Below are 25,839 nucleotides of genomic sequence, written 5' to 3'. Positions count from 1 at the left end.
AGCGACAATTTTAAAAACTTATAAATTTAAATATGTTTCAAAGTTGTTGCAACTAGCGACAATTTTCCCACAAAACTTTATATATTATTTATTAAATGTTGTTAATTATTAGTATACAAAAATTAAACAATTTTAAAAACTAATAAATCCAAATATGTGGTAAAGTTGTCACAACTAGCGACAATTTTCCCACAAAAGGTTATCTAATTTTTATTAAATGTTGTTAGTTGTTAGTACAATACAATAAACAAATTCAGAAAAGATAAAATTGCACATGTATGTGTGTATGTGTGTATGTACGTATATATATGTGTGTTTGCGTGTATGTATTACCAGCGCACATGTATATGTATATGTATATATGTTGTGTGTATGTATTTATACATATGTATGTATGTATGTATGTATGTATGTATGTATGTATGTATGTATGTATGTATGTATGTATGTATGTATGTATGTATGTATGTATGTATGTATGTATGTATGTATGTATGTATGTATGTATGTATGTATGTATGTATGTATGTATGTATGTATGTATGTATGTATGTATGTATGTATGTATGTATGTATGTATGTATGTATGTATGTATGTATGTATGTATGTATGTATGTATGTATGTATGTATGTATGTATGTATGTATGTATGTATGTATGTATGTATGTATGTATGTATGTATGTATGTATGTATGTATGTATGTATGTATGTATGTATGTATGTATGTATGTATGTATGTATGTATGTATGTATGTATGTATGTATGTATGTATGTATGTATGTATGTATGTATGTATGTATGTATGTATGTATGTATGTATGTATGTATGTATGTATGTATGTATGTATGTATGTATGTATGTATGTATGTATGTATGTATGTATGTATGTATGTATGTATGTATGTATGTATGTATGTATGTATGTATGTATGTATGTATGTATGTATGTATGTATGTATGTATGTATGTATGTATGTATGTATGTATGTATGTATGTATGTATGTATGTATGTATGTATGTATGTATGTATGTATGTATGTATGTATGTATGTATGTATGTATGTATGTATGTATGTATGTATGTATGTATGTATGTATGTATGTATGTATGTATGTATGTATGTACGTATGTATGTACGTACGTATGTACGTATGTATGTACGTATGTACGTATGTACGTATGTACGTATGTATGTACGTACGTATGTATGTATGTATGTATGTACGTATGTATGTACGTACGTACGTACGTATGTATGTATGAACCCTAATTATAAGCCTTAACCCCAACCCTAATTCTAGACTCCAACGGTAAACCCTATAATCTAAACTATAAACATAAAAGCTAAACCATAAAACATAAAACCTAAACTAAACTATGAACCCTAAACCCTAATACTAACCCCTAAAACTAAACCCTAAATCCTAATGCTAACCCCTAAAACTAATTTATTTGATCCTACCTCTTTGTATGTATGTGTGAATTTTTTCACAGTTCTTATTATGTTATATAAACATTAATACCTTATGTGGTTGACCAACAACTCTTTTTAATATAAAATTTCGCTCTTATACTATATATAATATACACTTTGAATATTTTATTGATATTGAGCTTACTTTGTTAACTTTTGATCATTTACTTAAAAAAAAACTAATATGTTCTTGTGTGTGTATGTCTATGAACATTCAAGCATAAGTTTTGTTGAAACCGAGTTTTTGTATAAATGGAGTATATTTTTTTGTCATCTAAGCTATATTGCGTAGAATTAAAGAATGAATGTGTTGAGTGTAGGCATGAAAGAGAAAAGTTCAAGCAACCGGAAACTTCAAAGCTCGGAAGACCAAGGTATGTTACTTGTACGATTTTAGTTTTATTCGTAGTAATGCGTATGGTTATAAATTGTGAAACTCGTAATGCATATAGCAATATGGTCATGTAATTGGCCCGTTATGAACTTATGAACTGGTCAAACGAATTGGAATGTTATGTTAAAGAATGGTCATGTAATTGACCCGTTATGAATGGGTCAAATGAACTAGAATGTTATGTTTAAGAATGGTTAAGTATTTGACGCGTTATGAATGGGTCAAACCAACTAGAATGATATGTTAAAAAATGGTCATGTAATTGACCCGTTACGAACATGTCGAGCGAATTAATGATGATGATGATGATAAAGAATGATTAAGTGTCGAACCATTACCAACGGGTTAAACAAGTGAAAAAGAAAAAGAAAAAAAAAGAAAGGAATGTAGAAATAGCATAGTTTGCGAATAAGATATTGGATGGTTATCATTGCTGGAAGTTTGAATTCCATGTTAGTATTTCACAATAACTCTAGTTGTTGTGTTTTAGGCACAAGCTTCGCTTATCGAGCTTGCGAGTCTAAACGGATCTATTGTTTATATTATTTATAGTTAATATACGAGTTTGAGCACTACCAACGAGCCGAGCCAAGCTTTGAAAACAAAGCTCGAGAGTCGAGCTTGAGCTCTTATAAGTTAATCGAGCTCGACTCGTTTGGACCCATAATGCTTATAAATTGATGTTAAACTTTGTGCGAATTTAATTCGAATGTAAACCTTAATTGATTCTCAACGGCAAATTTAATTCAAGAAATTGTATTATTTAACAAACCATTTATAGTATATTTCGCAAGAAAAGGATAATTACACTTAACCTAAAATCAATTTTTTTTTTTTGAAAATAAAAACATTCCTAGTTTTTGAGTTATCACATATATAACTTGAAAGTTTAATTTTATTTAAAATTTGATAACACAATAACTACTCCATATCTTATCAGGAATTTGAAATAGTCATTACTATTAAATTTGAAGTTTATCTACTATTCTAGAAACCTAAAAAAGTCCCCACTAAACTATTATCATAACTTTTTATAGGGGAATTGGCCTGTAATAATCTCATCTAGACATCATTGGGCATTGTCAGTTCCACCTTTCACCTATTTTTCCTCCATCAGTCCTCAGTTAAAAAAAAACTTAATGGATTTAGAACGAGGATACGGGTCTATTGATGTAAAACTTACCTCTAAACGGTGTGCCAATTCCCCCTTCTTTATATAACTTACAAAGAATTATATATAATAATAAAAAATAAAATAAATAAATAGATATATTTAATAAACGTGAATGGCTTGTAATAATCCCAACTAAAGGTCATTGGCCATTGACAATCGCACCTTTGAATATTTCCCCCACCAGTCCATCTTTCGCATATTTTTCCTACACCGGTCGCTTGTTAGAAAACACTAATGGAGTTAAGTTTTTTTTTCCAAAGTTCCAAACAGATTTTTTAGGGCTTTTAATCAGAACGACGATAAAAGTCCATTGATGTAAAACTTACCTCGAAATTGTGCTCCAAATGACTTGATTTTTGTTAATTGGAAATTTAAACACCCGAATTGAAGCGACGTTTTCATCGTTTGGAGCACCATTTCGAGTTAAGTTTTACATCAATGGACCCGTATCGTCGTTCTGATAAAAAAACTGTTTGTAATTTGGGAAAAAAACATAACTTCGTTAAGTTTATTTAACGGGAGACCGGTGTAGGAAAAATAGGTGAAAGGTAGGACTGGTGGGGGAATATTTAAAGGTGTGACTGTCAAAGGCCAAATACCTCTGCTTGGGATTATTACAGGCCAATTCCCCTTTAATAAATATATTTCAATGCTGAGTTAATGAATTGAAATGGAAAACCCCAAAATTATTTTAATGCTATGAATCAAAATTGAAAACCCCAAAACTATAAAGACCTAAATATACTTTTTTTCCCGCTGATTGTAATTTGGCGCAATATTTTCAACTTTTCATCCCATCTTTTCGATGCTTCTATACTGGTGGACGGAGTGGTGGTTGTAGGCAGTTTCCCTCTTTGTTTCACAGACAATTTGGAGCTACAATTCGAAGTTCACCAAACCGATAGGTTGCTCATCTATTCCCTTTACCAAGATAACAATTAACCCTCTCTAAAATTCGACCTCACTAGGGCTGAGGATTGTGCGATTACGGCCGAGGACTCTACGACTGCTACCGGTGGTTTCCGGCCATGGTCAGGTTCCGAGTTGGTGGTTTCCAGCGACGCTCAGGCACTGAACCCATCTTAGTAAATCAAATGCCATCTTGTATCTGTATACCATTTATCTTTTCTGCTCAACCCATCTTAGATGATCATTAGTTCTATAAGTATATTCCATACTCAGTGTCGGACCCAGGATATTTTTACAATGGGTCCAAATTTTTCGGTGTTCAAGGTTTTAACAACCAAGCGTTAAAATTTTTGGGTCAATCATCGTTCGGGTCAGGTCAGAGCGAGGACATATAAAAAAATGTATAATTATTAAAAAACTGAGTCACAAATTCTAAATTCTCAATTCAAATTCATAGAATCACTGCATACAATGATATAAAGATTTACATGTTATTTTAATTTCAAATGTTATATTCATAGTAATAAATCCATAAATAACTTGACAACTAACAAAATTCAAGTTATAAAACTAAAAAATAAACAAACAGATGCTAATTTTATTGTAACTTTTTTTTGTTAAGGAAGTTATTAGGAAAGTAGGAAACAATAAACATTAGAATTTTAATCATCTTCTTTTCACACACATTAATTGATTTCTAAAGGTATAAATGTCAAGTGAAAATGACCAAAGCATGTTAAACAATGCGGCTTTCATGTATTTTTTTTTTAAGAAGTGACTAAAACAATAACATGACATTTCCTGTAATTTACTAAAATAAATACCTAAAGACTTATGAACCTTTGACGATAAATTTAAGACCATCAATTTCTCTATTCGTTAATTAGTTTTGTTGGGGGGGGGGGGGGGGGTTATTTTTGACGAACCTCATAGAATATAATCGAATTTAACTTTGTATTTCATTTGCATATTTTGCACTTTTAAGTGGAAAGAAATTGTTCGGAACGTATTATTTGGGTATAATTGTGGAAACTTGTGAGTCTTTGAAGTGACCCAACTTTTATGTGTGAAGACTTGATAGTCTTTGACATGACCCAACTTTAATGATTATTTAACTAGATACAAATTGTGAAGACTTGAGTCTTTCAACAATGTACACAAATTTTCCACGCATATGTCGAAATCAAAGTAGAAAGAAAATCAATACAAATTTTCCATGCTATATCAAACTTGGAGTGTATAAGCTGGCATATTTGTTGATAGAGTTAAATGTCATTTTAGTCCGTGTGATTTGTGTCATTTTACCAATTCAGTCCAAAGGTTTGAAACGTTGCCATTTTAATCTAAATAGTTTCAAACGTTGACATTTTAGTCAACTGTGTTAATTCCATCCTTTTATTCAGTTAACTAGGACAATTCGGTCAATTTTTATATAATTTTGTTAATTAAAAGGGCAATTCGGCCATTTAAAATTATTGTACATGGAATCCTTCTTGCTTTCCAAGTAACCATCCATTTATCGAACACATACGGAGAATCCTTCATGTTTTCTAAGCTAGTTCTTCCTGTTCTTTCCATGAATTCCACTACTAAAAACTGATTTTTTTACTACAAAAAATTACGAAATATTTCCCACAACTTAATTTTGGTGACCGGTTTCCCATAAATTTCCGACAAATATTAAAAACAAAAAAATTTCTCACAATTTTTTGACAAGATAGTCACCAAAACCTATACTTGTGGCAATTCCGTCGCAAAGTTAACGGTGTTTCCAACAATTTTCTCACAAAACATTGTTTTTTTTTTATTTTTTAACTTTTATTATTACTCAGTATAATTTGTAAAACTAATAAAAAAAATCCAAAACCGGGGCAAATTTGCACCAACTTGCCACAATTTTCCTACAAAATTTTATTATATTTTTATTAGTTTTTGTTAATTGTTAGTGCATTAAAATAAGCATATTAAAAAACTAGAAAAATAAAAAATGTGTGGCAAGGTTGTCGCATTTTGCTACATTTTTCCCACAAAACATTTTTAATTTGATAACTAAAGTTATTTGTTTATAAGATATTTAAAGTAGCTTCTTATTCATATGCTTCTTTCTCATATAATGATATAATACTCATATGATGATATAATATCATAAAGTCATAATATTGCCCCTTCTTTTAGCTTGTTATTCATATGCTTCTTTCTCATATAATGATATAATACTCATATGATATAATATCATAAAGTCATAATATTGCCCCTTCTTTTAGCTTCTTATTCATATGCTTCTTTCTCATATAATTTCTCATATAATGATATAATACTCATATAATGATATAATATCATAAAGTCATAATATTGCCCCTTCTTTTAGCTTCTTATTCATATGATGGCGGCTGATTATCCTAGATAACTTTCGTGGTTTTGAGTCTAGATTGGTAGTCTAGTGGTCGGCCGTTTGGTGGTTGCCTTTTTTTGTATGTTTTTTCTGGTTGTTACTTTCATGGGGCATGTCCTATGATTGAACTAGTGTAGGCTTTCTACACTACTTGTGATTTTGGTTGTGAATATATAGAATCACCGGGATAACCCTTTACCAAAAAAAAAAATTCTAGACTCCAATGGTAAACCCTATAATCTAAACTATAAACCTAAAAGCTAAACCCTAAAACATTAAACCTAAACTAAACTATGAACCCTAAATCCTAATGCTAACCCTTAAAACTAAACCCTAAATCCTAATGCTAATCCCTAAAATTAATCTGTTTGATCCTACCTCTCTGTATGTAAGTATGAATTTTTTTTTTCAAAGTTCTTATTATGTTATATAAACATTAATACCTTATGTGGTTGACCAACAATTCTTTTTAATTTAAAATTTCGCTCTTATACTATATATAATATACACTTTTAAAATTTTATTAATATGAGCTTACTTTGTTAACTTTTGATCATTAACTTAAAAAAACTAATATGTGCTCGTATGTGTGTATATATATACTAGCAGGGTGCCCGCGCGATGCGGCGGGGGCGATACTTTGCATTGCGACACTCGTTTCTGGTAGTTTTCTTATTCGTATAATATTTATGATAACATTATTGTGGTGGATATATGTCATAAGTTTACACATATGTAAAAGTTTTGTTCTTTTATAAAAATTAATAATTAAAAGACAAAAAATAAGAGATAAGTTGTTATAATTGTAAAGTTTGTTTATTTTATTGGTTAAATTATAAAGTATAATTTTATTCTTTAAAGTTCATAACTTTTTCTAAATATCCACATAGTACCCATACAATAAACTTTAAGTTTAAAATTTTCGTTTTTATAAAAATAAAAAATAGTATTTCACTCGTAAGTACGTTTTAGAGCTTTAACTTAAATTGTTAAATTTCGGTTTTTTTTACAAATATAAAAAATTTATATTTTAATAACATTTCAATAACTGTTTTTATAAAAAATAGGATGATAAGAGTTTATGTTTTTATCAACTTTATATCATACTAAGTTCAATTTTTTAGTTCCTAACTAATCTTATCTATATGAGTCTACTTTTAACTAATAATCCCTAAAAATATGCAACACAATCTACTACTATGTATCTAGTCAAGTTGGTAAATAATTATTTTAGAACTGACTAATATTATCTATAACAATATAGTTGAACTTATAATTCCTAAAAATTTGCAACCCATATTAGAATTTATCTAGTAAAGATTGTAAATTTCTAGAGTATTTTATTTATATTACTTGTTATAAAAATGTTTATAAAATAATTATTTTTTTTATTAACTTTATATCATAGTAAGTTCAGTTTTTTAGTTTAGCTTTAAAGTTTATTACTTTATTACGTTTTAATTAAAAAATTGCAAATTATTAGATTTATATCCAATAATAACTGCAATATTTTATAGTTTCAGCTTTACTATATCTAACTACAATATCTATTTATTGCAACTTTAGGATATTAACTTATATAAGTTCAGTTGACTTATAAATTTAAGATATTAACTTTATTTTGAACTTTATTAATATGGTTAATAACTGCATTATATTAACACCAAAGATAAAGTTCAAATATAAAATAAACTTTATTCATACGTCTAGGTCAAACATAACAACCGAAAACGAAAAAAAATAAATATATAAAAACACTTGATAGATTTCATATTAGACTGTAGGAAATCTGTTCGTTTCTGAATTGACACTCGACGTATTTTTAATCGGGTTTTCTGGTTTGGGCTTGAATCGACAGTATCTTCTAATTCTTCTTCTTTGTCATTGTCCTCAGAATCGTCTAAATTAATAATCTCACCCCATTTCCATTAAGAGAGTCTCTTGGATCTCTTACTTTGAGTCTCAACCTTCTTCTGATCCCTATAAATGACAAAAATTGAATACAAAAGTTAAAAAAAGATTAATTAAACCTTAAAATTACATCTTCACTAAATTCACATTGAAGATTAGACTTGTATGGACTAAACATTGCACCATAAAAAATAATATCAATACTTTTATCACCATCATCCTGCAATAAAAACACATATAATATAACATAACGAACATGTTAATATGAAAGATATACGCAAAAATAATACTTAAAACCAGCAAAATCAATACCTTAGAAGCTTGTTCGACAAATGTGTTGTTTAAATTGGCATGTTCATCATGCAACTAAATCTGAAAAATCAAATAAGTTAACATTCACACAAAAGTAAATAAAAGAAAAAAATATTCACTGCTGCGATATAACAAAACTGACATTTCACAACAATTGAATTTAGAACTGGATTCATTTTTTAACTTTGTTTAGCAATAGATATAGGAGTGTCCTGCTATATTTATAGTAGTAACTATAGAAGTAAATTAGGGTTTAACTTTAGATTTCCCACCCCTTTATTCAGGAAGATTGTTGTGGTTAGTTTTAAGTTTTTATAAGATATAATAAAATAAAATGTGATACATAATATCTTCTATGTTACGGTACTTTTAATTTCTTTTGTTTTTGTTTGCATAGATGGAGCCCATTTTTGTAGATTAGGCACATTAGATCACAAGTATTAAATACTTGTACATTAACGCATAATCGACTTGTACCTTTTAATCCGTGCGTCGATATTGAACAAGACAACTACCGAAACGTCGACAAAAATGTGTAGGTCGTCATACTATCTTTGGATTTTTTTTTAAACGGTATAGTTTATAAGATATGTCAAGATACGTAAAAAAAATTATAAGTTTGTTATGGAGGGGTGAATTGTAACTAATTATCTATAATTTTGTTAAAACCTTAGGGATTTAAGTGTAATAATTTTAGGGGCTAAAAAATAAATAATGTTTAAAAGACCAAACTATCCTCATTTTAGGGGTCTTTTTATAAATAAAGAGGGGGAAAAGTTCTTATTTTTTGGGTATCTTAAAATGCCCCTCACTCATGCATTATAATATAGTATAGATATAGATATTTACCTTATTCTTAAAATGAAAGGTCGGTGAATTTATTTATTATTTTCCTTAAACACGTGTAACTGTCATTGGCTTCTTCACGTCGGATCTTTCCACGTTACCTTTCATCTTTACCAAATCGATTAAACGTCTCCATTCTTCTTGAACCCTAAATCGATTCGATAACATGACAACAACTGCGCTCTAACCTGACACCCTTCTCCTCCTTCGCAAGCCCTAAGTTCTCCTTTTTGACCACCAGATCTCCTCAGCGTGTCATCCTTAAAGTCGGGTTTGCCGAGCCTCGATTTTGCCTTCATACAATGGGCAGGTAGCTGTTTTTATGTTATTAGCATTTTAATTTCTCTAGCTTTGTATTAGTGGTGATCTAGGATTATTTTTAGGGTTTAGTCGATTGATTCGTTTACGTTGAAACACTGTTGGTTATCTCTATCTGTGCGATTTTTTGTATGATGACAAATAAATCCAGTATTAGCATTTTATTTGATTTGGATATCATACATATACATCGTACCGAAAATAAATTAAACGTGTGTGTACTGGCTGCCTAGGCTTTTATGTGAACATTGATTTTGAGATAGTTAATACTCCATTTCGATAGTTTATCTAACCGTTGGGGTTTTAGTAGAGGTAGAGAAACACATATATAATAAGAACAAAGATTTTCTTGAATCAATTTGAAGGATTTTCTTGGCATTTTCAACATGCTTTTTGGAGGGTTTCTTTAAATAGCAAAAAAAGTCGAAACATTAAAAAATCACATGATAATTGATGGAATCATCGATTGAATCACTCAAAAGTTTTCTGGCAATTGTTTATTATATTAATACTGAATGTCTTCCTCTAATGTTTCTTGAAGGTTGTTTAGGCCTGGAATTGGAACCGGAATCGTTTGGTCATTTTATTTATCAACATTTTTGGTGTTACCACGCAACTTATTTTGATGTGAAACCTTTCAAAATAAAACTATGTTCTTATAGTTCATTACATCAAAAAGAAAAATAATACATAGAAACCGTTTTTCCTCATTTTAATCTACATCAAAAATTCTTTTGGTCACCATGTGTTATGGACTTGAAAGGTCATACTCACCGCTACATAAACAAAAGTCGTTATAGGAGAAACACTGTTAACAAAATATAATTGCTATGTGGAGATTAAAATGAGGGGTAGAAATTTGTAGGTATTTAACTACAATTAAAGTGATTGAGTTTTGATGTAATTTCGTGAAAGGTTTTAAGAGATTTCACATCCAGGTGAGGGAGTATGATAGCTCTTTAGGGAGTGATACTACATTATCATATTATCTCTTTTAAAAGAAGCTATTTTTGCTACTAATGTAACTTTTCCTTTTGAATGTTATAGAAGTTGGATTGTTGATGGTAGAGCTATTGCATGAAAGGTTGAAACCTGTAGTCTGCCTTTGGTAAATTAAATCAAAGACTGGAACAATTCAGGATTGACCACGACGCCATTTCAGGATTGATAGTAGTGATGTAAGAAGTCTAACAAATCATTCCAACTTTTTAGTTCACTCATGTGACATGCATGACTTTAATTATATTTCATATTGCAGGTATTAGTAGAGTAGTGGCATGGGCTTCCCATTGGTGTGAAATTTGAACCCACTGATCTGATCTTGAGCTCTTAGAACATTTGGCAGCCAAATTTGGTGTGGGGAATCAAAAACCACACCCCATCAATTGATGAGTTCATCCCTACACTTGATGTAGATGAAGGAATATGTTCGAAACATCCTGAAAATCTTCCTGATGAGAAGAGTGCTTATGATGCAATGTTTTCAACAATTAGTAGAGCTGGAATACTTGGCGGATTGGGCAATTGGTGAAAATGGGAAACCTTTTTGCAACAAGTCAGGTTTGGTCGACCTGATTGACCTGTGTGGCCCATTTTACATGCTTATTTAAAGCTCAAGCTTATCTTCTTTTTTTTTTCTACTTGCTTACTTAGTTTCAACAATGCGGTTCATTGTATCTAACGTTTTGTCTTTGATGGGTCAAATGTGTAAGCACAAAACATTAGCTAAAAGAAAAAGTGAAATGAGTTAATTGGTCAGAGGTACTTAAAGGGTTATGAACTTATGATGGATCCATTTTTATTATGCAGGATAGTGATGTTGAGAAAATATTATATGGACTCAGCTATATAAGAGCAACTAATGCATCATTGTAATATTTCATCTTGAAACACACTTGCAAGTCTACATCACATAGTCATTCTTTATTTTCACATCTTCAAATATGTGATTTAATTTTTAGTTTTGCATAACAGGTTGGGGGTGAGATGGACAAACTTGCAATTGAAGAACAAGGTTTAAAGAACCGTGGTGTTCCTAAAAAAGTTTGTTACAAGGATTTACCATCTCAAAAACAGGTTTTAGTTTAATTTTAAGTTCAAATTAGATCATTTTATATTAATATGTTAGATAGTAACATACTGTTTTGGTAAATATTAGGATTACGAATTTGAGAGTTATACAGTTTAATAAACACATATCGAGTATTAATGTGTTTCCTAATATCTTGATTTGCCACTGTATGTTGTCAACTTGTCATTTGTTTGACTCCCACATCGCCCGGGTGAATTTCACTAGCAAGATTGGTATGCCCTGGTATTGTATGTCGTACAACTCCTGTAAACATAAAGCAAGATTGGTATGCCCCGGTATTGTATGTCGTACAACTCCTGTAAACATAAAACCATGAAGTACTGTATGTTTTTAAGACTATAATGTCAGCAATTATAAACAACTAAGACGTCGTAACAACTAAGACGTCGCTGCCGCAACGCGCGGCCTATAACAACAACCTAGTATGTGTGTATATATATATATATAGAGAGAGAGAGAGAAAAAGTATATCGTACATTACGGCTTAACGTACTTCACGTACAACAACGTGTGTGATTTGTTATATAACATGCGTGATTAATGTTTTCAATATGCGTGATTATTGTGTTTCAACATGCGTGATTTTGGATTTTTGAGTTATAACGTGCGTGATTTTAAAATGAACGTACGTAATTACCTGTCGTACGTGATGTACGTTAAGCCGTAATGTACGTTAACCTTCCTATATATATATATATATATATATATATATATATATATATATATATATATATATATATGAACATTCAGGCATAAGTTTTGTTGAAACAGAGTTTTTGTATAAATGGAGTATATTTTTTTGTCGTGTAAGCTAAATCTTAGAATGACTGGAGTGGATAGTAAAGGTTACACTACTTTATTTTTCGAATATGCTAGAATAGTGTCAACCCTTGCATCACCTGAACCAGTATTAATCTCTCGTTACATCTGGGGATTAATCAGTGAGATTAGACATGTAGTCAATGCGGCTAGACCTCAAGCTATAGAAGAAGCTGTAGAACTAACAAACACCTTGACTGATGACTTAGTGCGTACACGAGAAGAAGACCAGAGGAGGAACCTAGCTCAAAGGCTTACCCAGGAATTTCTCTACGGTAATTCCAACCGTGCGAAAAATGTAGGTTCAACCTCTGCACCTTATTGTAAAACCTGTAAGAAGAAGCATTCAGGAAGATGCTCCACCTATTGTAATATCTGCAAAATACCATGACACAAGGAGGAAGATTGTATGAAGAAACCTAATAATGGAATGTGCTTCAACTGTGGAGAAAAGGGTCATATCAAACCGAACTGTCCGAAACTAGCTCCAGCCATGGCCAACAAGAATACTAAAAATGCTAGAGCATTTGTGTTGACTGCAAAAGAAGCAAAGTTGATCCCGGATGTGATCGCCGGTATGTTTTTAGTTAAGGATGTTTTTGCTAAAGTATTATTTGACTCTGGTGTGAACCAAAGTTTTATTAATACTTCATTTTGCAAACTTCTAAATCAATCATTAACTAAACTCCCACAAGAATGTCTAGTAGAGACAGCAAATGAGGAAACCATTAATATTTCTGAAATCTTACAGGAAGCAAGAATAAATTTTTAAATCAAAAGTTTATCGCAAACCTTTATCCCATGAATCTGGCAGGATTTGATGTTGTATTAGGAATGGATTGGTTAGTAGCCAATAAAGCCTGTATTTCATGTGATCAAAAGTCAATCCAAGTAAATTTACCAAGGGGTGAAAAGATCACAATTAAAGGAGATAAGCCGTCGAGATCTACAAAATTCATCTCTGTGATAAAAACAGCAAGTTATGTAAGAAAAGGATCATTAGTGTATTTGATTTTCATAATCATTAACACTAAAGGAAAAGAACTGAAAGATATTCCTGTAGTATCTTAGTTTTCAGATGTATTTCCAGAAGAATTACCAAGACTACCGCCAGACAGAGAAGTCGAATTCAGAATCCATCTGCTACCAGGAACAGCACCAATTGCCAAAGCCCCTTACCGTTTGGCACCCACAGAAATGCAAGAACTGAAGAATCAGTTAGACGAATTGTTGGAGAAAGGATTCATACAGCCAAGTTCATCGCCGTGGGGAGCGCCAATTTTATTCGTTAAGAAGAAAGACGGATTGATGCGTATGTGCATTGATTACCATGAATTGAACAAGGTCAAGATTAAAAATCGGTATCCATTACCGAGGATCGATGATTTATTTGATCAATTGCAAGGAGCTCGATTTTTCTCAAAGATTGATTTATGCTCAGGATATCATTAATTAAAGGTACAGGAAGGGGACATTCCTAAGACCGCATTTAGGACAAGGTATGGCTATTATGAATTTACTGTCATGCCATTTGGTTTAACCAATGCCCAGCTGCATTTATGGACATGATGAACCGAATATGTAAGCCATATTTGGATAAATTCATAATTGTCTTTATAGATGATATTCTCATTTACTCTAAGAATAAAGAGGAACATGCAGCGCAGCTGCACGCACTTCTAAGTTTATTAAGGAAGGAAAAGCTTTATGCCAAGTTTTTGAAGTGCAAATTTTGGTTATAAGAAGTACAGTTACTTGGACATCTAATCAATCATGAAGGAATTCATGTGGATCCCACCAAGATCGAGGTGATTACTAAATGGAAAACCCCTGAGTCACCAACCGAGGTTAGAAGTTTCTTAGGATTGGCCGGTTATTATAGAAGATTTATTCGAGATTTTTCTAGAATAGCCATTCCCTTAACTAAGCTAACCTGTAAATCTGTTAAGTTTAAATGGGGACCAAAACAAGAAGAAGCCTTTAGAATTCTTAAGCAAAGATTAACCAATGCACCCATACTAGCATTACCAGAAGGAACTGAAGACTTTGTAGTCTATTGCGACGTTTCTAAGTTAGGTTATGGATGTGTATTCATGCAACGCCAAAAGGTTATAGCTTACGCCTCTAGACAACTTAAGAATCATGAAGAGAATTATTCAACCCATGATTTAGAATTAGGAGCTATAATTTTTGCTTTGAAAATTTGGAGACATTACCTTTACGGTAGTAAGTTTACCATTTTCACATATCATAAGAGTTTAAGGTATGTTTTTGGACAAAAGGAGTTGAATATGAGACAAAGACGCTGGATGGAAATTCTTAGTGATTACAATTGTAATATCCAGTATCATGCAGGAAAGGCAAATATAGTTGCTGATGCTTTAAGTCGAAAGTATCATGAAAAGCCAAAAAGAGTACGTTCTCTTAAATTAAATCTACAAGTAGATTTAAATGAACAGATTAGAGAAGCACAAGAATCAGTAATCAAGGATGATACTGACAAATTGAAAGGAATGATTAAGGAACTAGAACAAGGAACAGATGGAATTTGGAGATTCCATAAGAAAAGGATGTGGATACCAAAATTAGGAAAATTACGCCACCGTATATTAGAAGAAGCCCATAAGTCTAAGTATACGATGCATCCTGTAAATGATAAGATGTATCAGGATTTAAGAAAGAATTTCTGGTGGATAGGAATGAAGAAAGATATAGCAACTTACGTTTCTAAATGTTTAACCTGTTCACAAGTTAAAGCTGAACATCAGAAGCCCTCGGGTCTATTACAACAACTAGAAATGCCGGTATGGAAATGGGAATTGATAACAATGGATTTTGTTACCAAATTACCCAAAACAAGGAAAGGTAATGATACAATCTGGGTGATTGTAGATAGGCTAACTAAGTCAGCTCATTTCCTACCAATGAAGGAAATTTTCAGTATGGAACAATTAGCTAAATTGTATGTAAATGAAATAGTTTCATTACATGGAATTCCTTTTTCAGTTGTTTCTAATAGAAGTAGTTGTTTTACTTCTCATTTTTGTACAAGTTTCCAAAAAGCCATGGGAACCAAGTTGAATCTTTATCAATTGTTTCTAATAGAAGTAGTTGTTTTACTTCTCATTTTTGTACAAGTTTCCAAAAAGCCATGGGAACCAAGTTGAATCTAAGCACAGCTTATCATCCTCAAATGAACGGACAAAGCGAAAGGACAATTCAGACGACGGAAGACATGCTTAGAGCTTGTGTAATTGATTTCGGAGGTAATTGGGACGATCACTTACCATTAATAGAATTTTCGTATAATAACAGCTATCACACCAGTATCAATGTTGCACCATTCGAAGCACTTTATGGACGAAAGTGCCGAACACCAGTTTGTTGGGCAGAAATTAGAGAGAAGCAACTATCCAGACCTGAGATAGTACAAGAAACAACCGACAAAATCATTCAAGTCAAGGAATGATTGAAAGCAGCATGTGATCGACAGAAGAGTTATGCAGATAACAGACTAAAGTCGTTGGAATTTCAGGTAGGGGACAAGGTATTATTGAAAGTCTCTCCTTGGAAAGGAGTGGTAAGATTCATCAAAAGGGGAAAGCTAAGCCTCAAGTATGTTGGACCTTTTGAGATTATTAAAAAAATAGGACCTGTAGCCTATCAGCTACAACTGCCAGAGGAAATGGCAGGAATACATGATGTATTTCAAGTATCTAACCTCAAGAAATGCTTAGCCGATGAATCACTGGTAGTGTCTCTTAAGGATATAGAGGTAAATGAAAAGCTTAAATTTGTAGAAAAGCCTCTACAAATTGAAGACAGGAAAGTCAAGAATCTCAAACACAAGAGATTAGTTCTAGTCAAAGTGAAATGGGACTCCAAGAGAGGACCAGAATACACTTGGGAGCTTGAATCAGAGATGCAGCGGAAATATCCACACCTGTTCCAGTAGACCTCGAGGATGAGTTCTAAAACAAGGTGGGGAGGATATAACAACCCTCCTAAAATATTTCTGACACCCCTAGTATGTTTAGAGTGTCCTTATACGTCTTAAAATACACCTCATACACGAAAAATGGCCCGAAAACCCTTAAATTTAACAAAAATTTAATAAAAACAAAATCAGGGGTGCACTTGCGGGGCACGACCCTCTTTTCCATGTTTGTCGCGGGCCGCTACCTAGTGCCACCAGGCTCAACTCGGTTATGACACGTGGCCTATGACTCGACGTGGCTAGGGGCTTGACTCAGCCAAGCTACGCCCTAATAGACCTAGCTCGCGGGGCGCGAGAGACCCTTGTGTCTCTTTCGCGGGCCGCCAGGGACTCCATAAACAGCCCTATAAATACCAGAGATCGGCATTCAAATTTCGTCGTTCAAAATTCGATCTCTTTCTCTCAAATCTAAATAGAAATTATAATACCGGGTATTATACCCCTAAATAACGAATTTCCGCCTCGTTGTAAGTATCATAACCCTCGGTTACGTACTAGATACGTTGCCCGATCGATTTAGGGTTCCATGACAGTCGTTGGAATGCCGTCTCGGGGAGGGTATTAATAATTTAAATATTGGGTTATTTTACTAACGCGTGTGCATTTGTGTAATTAATGGATAATCACCAGGAAATCCTTAAGGAAAACCCTAAGACAGTAATGTGAGTAATCTCCCTTTTTGCAAATTATTTTTACAAAACCTTAATTAAATTGTAATATATTAAACAGCGATTGAGTATTTGTATTCTACAATTATCGTCGGTATGTTGGGGTTTTGTATACAAAATTTGTTACTACATTGTGAGTAGTAACATGACCACAAGTCGAGTTCACAGTACCGTGGGTGGTAATTAAAGTAGATGGAAACAAATGTAATTGCGCGACCGCCCTCAATGCTGTAAAACGGTTTTACCTGTCTTGATTTAACTGGGATTCACTCACCAGTATTTTCCCACTGACAAAATGTTTTTAAACGCGTTTCAGGTAACAAAATGTGAAAGCCAAATAGAAGCTAGCTGGACAACACTGAAGGCTTGGAAAAGTGGCTATAAAAGTTACCAAAATAAAAAGATTTTTTATTTAAATAAAATAGGTTTTATCCCTATAAAAATGTGTGTACTTGAAACTTGGGATTTTCCCATGTGTTTAATATTATAAAAGCGTGGTATTTTACTCTCATAAAATATTTCCTAACTACGACCCTGATGTAAATTACGCTGCTAAAATAATAAACACTGAAACCACTGAAACTGGTCGCGGCCGCCCTTTTCTGGGTAATTAGGGGACGGGGGTTGCGACAATTTTATACCCCAATAAAGTACTTCAGTCTTAGATACCAGATTTTATATAAACATAATACACTCCATAATTGCAAACATGATTTCATATTTTTTTAATAACATATAGACGAAAGATCAAATACAAATAAATTTAACGTTTTGAAGGTTTTGCTGAAAAAACGCGGTGACATTTTCGTAATTATTAGTAATTATCAAAATTACTCTACAAATGATCTTGTAGAGTAATTTGGATCTTTTGTAGAGTAATTTTGTAAATGTTCTTGTAGAGGAATTTTGATCTTGTAGGGTAATTATCAAAATTACTCTACAAGTGTATCAAAATTATTCTGCATCAAAATTACTCTACAAGTGAATCAAAATTACTCAATTACTCTGTAAGTTTATCAAACAACATACAATTCAAAATTACTCTACAAATGATCTTGTAGAGTAATTTTGTAAAATGATCATGTAGAGTAATTTTGATTTTGTAGATTAATTTTGTAAAATGTTCTTGTAGAGAATTTTGATCTTGTAGAGTAATTTTATAAAAAAAATTTTGCATTTAGTTATAGGATTTAGCTTTATAGTATAGTTTTTAGCATTTAGTTTGGGGGTGGGGGTTAGGTTTTTTTAGGTTTTTTGGGGATGGGGGGTTTAGGTTATTTTTTGTAAGGTATAGTTTTTTTTTATCAAAATTACTTTACAAGATCATAATTACCCTACAGGATCATTTGTAGAGTAATTTTAATAATTACCATACTAGCAAATAATTACAAAATTGTCACCGCGTTTTTTTGTCTTTTCATGCTATTCGTAAGTTTAGTATGTTAAAGTTATTTGTACGGAACTTTACTCATAACATATATAGTAGATTCTGGAATCGCTTTATTTTCAAAGCATATTTCAAAACAAATCTTAACGCGGAATGGTCAAACAACACATAACAATAGAAAAGGGTATTAAGTCATCGTTAATATCAAATAGCACGATAACCTACAGTCTAATCACATTCAAAATAGATTTACAAAATTTAGTTGTGTTGTTTGGTCTTCCAAATTATCAACTAACTGTTACATATATAGTGACTTAGTGTGCTCTGAATTAATTAATCAAATCTATTTGCATATTTCCCTCTTTAACAAAATTATATATATATATATATATTTACCAGTCGTTTACCCACGCGATGCAGCGGGAAACATATCACTTAGGTTTAGGTTGGTGAGTTTAGGGCTATGTACGCGATGCAGCGGGAAACATATCAATAGGAAGCGATTCAAGATGGTAAATCTTCTAAGTGATAAACATGTTGAATGGGTTAGCCCCATTTCAGCAAATGCAAAGGCGCCGTAACTTAAACCCACGGCCTACATAGCTTGTTCTCGCATGTAAAGGCGCCACAACTTAAGCCCCATTTCAGCAGCGGTGTCGACAATTTACAATGTGGTACTCATTGTCTGTTAGTTTATCAGTTCTCTCGTGATACATTGTATAGTACATGTGCTATTTTATTATTCGTAGCATGAGTGTGGTTTATCTATGCGATGAGCCTTACTGATCTCAATTAAATAATAAGAAACACACAAATAAGAAAATATTAATCATAGAAAAAAATACCTAGATTCAAGCCCATAAATTGGCTAAACACGATAATCATGGATAGCCCAGATAGGTTTGAATATGTGAAATGCATTTAACTTGAATATTTGACATTTTAGATTGGAATAAGATATTGATTATAACTTTATAAGTCTCACTGTTCATTTAAAAAGATTAATTAGATTATGTTCATTATCATCAGTCATACTTCACTGTAACTCAACAAATAAAAAATAACCAACGAAAAAACAATCATATATTGTAGCTATAGAAGTATGATAGAAGTCAGAAAATGAAGTATATCTTCTTAACGAACAGTATCAGAAGAAAAAAAAAATATGTAGCTAAACTGATTTACCAGCATACGCAGTCAAAAGAAATGGTAACACAGCCATATCAAATACCTTGAACACAATTACAGTAATGTCATAACTAAAATAAAACATAGCAAAGTTGTAAAACCAAAACAAACAAGAATTGTGACTCACAGCTTGTCCTCAAACTCTGAAAGCGGTGTCATCTGCTCCTTCAAACCCTTCCTCTTACGAATATGCGTCACGAGTATACTCTCCTGTGACCCGACTTCCAACGGGTCAAATGACATCAGGCCCCAATGATCAAACATACACTGCCGAAAAGCTTGACCAGAAGTAGACGCCCTCAATGCGCTCCTGAAAACCCAAATGACTCAACCACAGGCAAGTAAGCCTTGATGTTGTACAACGGTGTGCCTGGCCTCTGCATTTCCTCAAACACGTGCCCACGCCTCTGGTTCAGCACACTGTAGATTCCACCAAGAGCATGTTCTGGCGCCTGAATCTCAACCAAATACACCGGCTCGAGCAGTCAGGGTTTGGCGGTCAGCTGCGACGCGTAGATGACACGCCTAGCGGTTGGGATCACTTGATCGCCGCCACGGTGAATGGCGTCAGCGTGGAGAATTTCATGGCTCGAATCGGGTGTGCTTCCTTCTCGTTAGTTAGCGTAGCGTTTTTGGTAATAAACTGATCCAAACCAACCATCGCAACTGTGTTTCCACAAGGAACATCTTCAACAGTTTCTTGTTTCTTTCCCATCCAAATAACGGTCCTTTGAACACCTTTAACGTACAGATCTTTCTTCTGACTGGGAACATAATTCGGACCCATAATTCTAACCTTTAAACCGGTCGAAACCTTTCCATCAAATACACGACCAAAAGCAAAAAACATTCCTTCCTCGTGATGTTCTAGGCATGACTTCGTCAATTATAGAGGGGAATGTGGTACCTTCAGAGTCACCTTTTCTGACAAAAACTTCCCATACTCATCTGTAAATTTCACTGGTAACCTCTGATAATTGAAAAAATAGAAATCAAATGTTTATATTGTGTAACTTAATGTAATGTATAAAAAAAATAAGCACAAAAAGAAAAAAAACAAATGAAAATTCCGCATAAGAAATTGAAAATACGCAGCTGATTAAAATCCTTTTTACACTTTGTAAGTTAAACGACCCTTTGTATTTAAACCTTGATTGCAATCGTGAAATCTGTATTAAGGGTCACATAGACGGAAAGGCACAACGTATAGCATACAACAACTGAGGAAAATCGTAAAAGTGAGCCATGTTGGAAATCCAGAACAGAATTCTAAGAACATCACAATCATATAATATGCAGAGATCAAAATATTAAAGAATGGACAATTCGAATTGATAATTCTGAATTGTCTTGGTAACCATAAACAATAGTGAATACATCATATATATACGGTGGTGGTGACGGTTTGTCAACCGACACACCTATTACCAACCGTTTTATAATATTTAAATCTTAATCCTAACCTAAATACTAAAATAATAACATAATACATATAGTTTAGTTTATATAGTCTAACACCTGCCCCTAAACTAAACTTGGTTAATCCTGGGAACATTGAAACCTCCTTCGTTTATTAAAACGTTTGTCCGCATTCCAGTTTCCTAACAAATTTGAAGTGTAGTTGTCTTCATATTATCTTTCTTCCGATCTTGCAGATCTGAATGTCTTGCTGCCTTCATTCTTGAAACATCTTCGTTCTTCAACGTCTTGTCTCTTTCTTCTGTATTTACCTTTCTTTGTTGCCGGCAATGGAAACATCATGTCGGATCTGAATGTTTTGTTGCCGGCAATTGTATATTCATCATCGCTCCTGTCTCTCTTCTACTCAACGTCATGCGGAGTCATCTTTTACTCAACGCCATGCGGAGTCATCTTCTACTCAACGCCATGCGGAGTCGTCTTTTACTCAACACCATGCGGAGTCATCTCGATTAATTCCTTTTTTCATATATGAGAGTATGAACTCGGTGTCATATATGAATCAAATTAATCCCGTTTCGTAATTCTGCGATGATTCTTCGTTTCGTAATTCTTTTTCCTGTTTCTTGAACATGTATCTTCTCTTCTTTTTCTTCTTCTTAAGAAAGAGATCTTCTATGTTTATCGACTTCCTGCATATGTCGCTCTTCTTTAAATCTGATTCGTCCCGTATAACAGACAAATCATAACCGTATTTTTTTGATGTTCTTCTGGTATCGCTCACTAGTGTTTGTTCCTCCCTGGATCGAAAATTGGAATTAATTCCTTTTCAACAATCTTGTGTTGAATCGTCTTTCTTTCCTTGAATGTTCTTTATATTCCGGTTTGCGCAGCGTTTCGAAATCCCTCGGATCGTTTCCTGATGCTTTGTTTACGATTGCAACTTTTCCGATGATTGTTCGATTACCAGCCCGTAAAACTCTTGATTTCTTCAAGAATGATGCGTTCCTTTCTCGTTTCTGATCTGCGCACCCAGACTTCTTTTCGATTTCTTTTCTTTTGTCTGATCATCTTCCTTTTCTGATTCCGTTCCGTGTGCAGCGGAATTTTATGATACTCTTCGTCCAGATGTATTTAAATAAAAACAGAGTAATGATTTCTGATATAGTTTGCAGCGGAATTCTTCTTCTTCGTTTGATCAGATTCTTGGTCCTAATTTCTTCAATTCGTTGTTCTTGATTTCCAGATTGTCACTTGAATTTGATTCTCGATTAACCTTGCTCTGATACCACTATGTTGGAAATCCAGAACAGAATTCTAAGAACATCACAATCATATAATATGCAGAGATCAAAATATTAAAGAATGGACAATTCGAATTGATAATTCTGAATTGTCTTGGTAACCATAAACAATAGTGAATACATCATATATATACGGTGGTGGTGACGGTTTGTCAACCGACACACCTATTACCAACCGTTTTATAATATTTAAATCTTAATCCTAACCTAAATACTAAAATAATAACATAATACATATAGTTTAGTTTATATAGTCTAACAAGCCATGTACTCGAATGATTCTTTTCTGCAAATTTGCGCTTTTTTAAAAAGCGCACCTCAGGCTAGTAAAGGCGCCAAGGCTTGCCCCGAGGCGCGCTTTTTAAAACCCAGCTTTAGTTGTAGCCAAATGCCTTACAAAGAAATATCTTATAAAAAAATTGTTACCAATGATGCCTCCTGCAGCAATGGGAACTAACATGATTGAAATATCTATCGGTTCCAGACCTCAATAGCCAATCCCCGTTAAACCTTTTCAAACCTTAAAAGTAGGCATAAGACCTAAATGAAATCAAGCGAAAAGTCTGACCTGCTGCAACCATGTCCGACTGATTCGTTATGCCATCAATGGTTACTTGCGATCTTGATATAGTTAAGTAAAAGGAACGTGTCAAATGGGTTGAACGATCCGAAAGTTGCCCATAGTGTACTACTAATGTATGACATTCTAGTTTGTTTTTAATTAAAAACTATGTTATTATTAAATTGAGATAACATTTGTAATCAAGTTTGACACACTTATTATACATAATAAAAACTGAATCGAGGTTCCCATGTGACTCACCAAATGGAATAAACTTGGCATTGGCATATCATCACTGCATTTTGCCTGCATACAGAAACATGAACAAATAAAAATTAGTTAACGATTATAAGGACGAAATGAAAATGTTAATTTAATCTATAATAACTCAGATTAGAAAGCATGCCTTGAGTCTATCCCAACACCACCAGAAATATTCCAAAAACTTTTCTATGCATATGTCCTCTCTGAAACAGAAGAAAAATTAGCAACTTAAAAAGAATATATTTGAACAAATAAAGTGACATCATGATACGATGTTTAAATTGTATTTAAAGGCTTCAAAGACTGACCCGTTCAATCAAAATCTTAGAATTACCTGTAAACGGTCCTCAATTGCAGCAACCCCGAGTATTTCAAGGTCGTGTTCTAATCTTTGGCAAACCTCTGCTACTCTCCACTGTAAATACAGATTTTAAGTTGTAGATTACATACACACACATATATACATATAGAGAGAGTATGTGTACCTCTCTTCTTTAAACATCAAAGACCAATCATGATACTATTACTTACCTCATTTAATTCCCGCCACGCCAAACAAAAAGTACGAAGACCCATTTACGCATACTGGTTTACAGCTTCATAAAACGTCTTCGTTTGAAAGCATGCCTTCCCGACACCACCAGAAATATTCCAAAAACTTCTCTATGCATATGCCCTTGTAAACCGTCGTCGACGTCACCAGCTTCTTCAACCATTCTCCTCCATTGGAAGACTAATAGATGCACTTTGTTTTGCATCTAAAGCTTCTGCAAAATCAGCATTAGATTCAAAACATCCAGCAACATCCTCCTGAATAACATAGAACCCTCAGCTTGTTAGTAAACATAGCAATATGAGTATATGCAATGGAGAGATCTTCTGATGCTTCAATGATTCTCTAATGGACAATTGTAAAAATTTGGCCAAAGCAACTATTGTTTAAATATGAAATATCATCTTGACTCATTCTGAATTGCATAAGAAGCAACTACGAAAAATAACACTACAACAGATCAAGATCTTAACTGAAAAAAGCAGGGTATATAATACTAAGAATTAAGAATAAATGATAAACTTATAGAACTTCATATTCCATAAATTTGATAGCAAGGTTAATTATATTTATACAATTAGGGCTAGAACTCATAAACAAAGAAAACCCCAGAAATTATGTGTTTATGTATAAGCAAGGATGACAGATCTACAATCTAGAACTCAAGAACGACAACTTTTTGGGATCTAAATGCCTAGTTATCTACAACCTTTAAAGACCCTCTATAAACTTTATGCTTAGTTCTACACGCATATATAGCAAACGATATTTGTGAAAATAAAAAAGCACCAGGGAAACTATTGTTCTCTGTAGTTGAAAAGAGGAAAAGGACACATGTCCCACAAACTACCAAGTAGTAGTCTGATAAAGTATGAAGCTTAAAAAAAACCCACCTCATAAGCAAAAATGACAGTAAAAAGCTATAAAGAAAAGTTTGGTGCCTTCGACATCTGAAAAACAAATAGCAACTACCGTCAAACATCATAACTTGCCATATTAGAGCCAGATATATTCATTAAATCAGAAGAAAGAAATGATTCTACAGGTATCGGTTCTTACCAAGTTGCCAGATAAAGCTTGTTTAAGCCCTATATCGCCGGAATCTCCACTTACAAAACCCTAGATTGCCTGAAATCAAGCACGCAGTCATGAATCTGAACCAAAACCTCATCAATTTTGACATCACTCTTTAACAGCTCCAACATCATACCACATCTACCATAGCCGCCACCGGATCTCTATGGTATCTTACACCTCCGCCTGAGATAGAACTGCTGCTTACTGAACTTGCGATGCTCAACTTTTTGAAATCAAAATAGTTTACAAGATAACAATGTTGGTAGATCTGGTGTTGATATTATCGAGAAAGAGGCGAGAGAAGATAAGATATGATGGTTATTCAAATTTCAAAAATATATTTCCCCACTTTAATTGCATCCCGCCCATAAGATTTCAGGGTGTTTGAATTTTGAAAGCTATGAAATCCATTTGGCCGCCTAAAACATGTTGAAAAGTTGGTGTGCTTTGATGCTTTGTACAATAAGCTTTAAATGCTTGTACAATGGCAAATGACCATTCTTGCCCTTCCTATATGCTTATTAAAGTAGTATAGATATATATATATATATATATATATATATATATATATATATATATATATATATATATATATATATATTAAACCCATTAAGTCTAACTAACTTTTAGGATAATCTTAGCCATCTAAACTCATCAACTTTTAATCTTGACCCTTTAAACTCAAATGTTCAGAGAAGTTATACTCTCTCTCTCCTAAAATGGGGAAGTTTTGAATGGTTTTGTGATTTAATCTCTCCCACGTCGTCTCCTC

At 33.0% G+C, this 25,839-nt stretch overlaps 3 long non-coding RNA genes and 1 pseudogene across 3 annotated transcripts; 1 reads left to right on the top strand and 3 right to left on the bottom strand.

Annotated features, from left to right (window-relative positions):
- The first annotated feature begins 9,648 nt into the window (after positions 1-9,648).
- On the top strand, positions 9,649-17,671 carry LOC110903436. The gene is made up of 6 exons (XR_002571939.2): positions 9,649-9,729; positions 10,785-10,915; positions 10,996-11,297; positions 11,547-11,608; positions 11,712-11,813; positions 17,630-17,671. It is a non-coding gene; the product is annotated as an uncharacterized LOC110903436 (long non-coding RNA).
- Positions 17,672-19,892: 2,221 nt separating this feature from the next.
- Positions 19,893-20,675, bottom strand: LOC110888853 (annotated as a pseudogene).
- A 521-nt stretch (positions 20,676-21,196) lies between these two features.
- On the bottom strand, positions 21,197-23,481 carry LOC110914449. The gene is made up of 2 exons (XR_002578468.1): positions 23,435-23,481; positions 21,197-22,598 (listed from the first exon to the last, which is right to left on the bottom strand). It is a non-coding gene; the product is annotated as an uncharacterized LOC110914449 (long non-coding RNA).
- A 95-nt stretch (positions 23,482-23,576) lies between these two features.
- Positions 23,577-25,428, bottom strand: LOC110914442. Its single transcript, XR_002578467.2, has 5 exons — positions 25,050-25,428; positions 24,884-24,940; positions 23,969-24,247; positions 23,772-23,852; positions 23,577-23,640 (listed from the first exon to the last, which is right to left on the bottom strand). It is a non-coding gene; the product is annotated as an uncharacterized LOC110914442 (long non-coding RNA).
- Positions 25,429-25,839: the final 411 nt, after the last annotated feature.

The sequence above is a fragment of the Helianthus annuus genome, chromosome 11, assembly GCF_002127325.2.
Source record: "Helianthus annuus cultivar XRQ/B chromosome 11, HanXRQr2.0-SUNRISE, whole genome shotgun sequence".
Classification (NCBI taxonomy): domain Eukaryota; kingdom Viridiplantae; phylum Streptophyta; class Magnoliopsida; order Asterales; family Asteraceae; genus Helianthus; species Helianthus annuus.
Note: the sequence above shows the minus strand (reverse complement) of the source record. Positions and strands in the feature narration are given on the sequence as shown.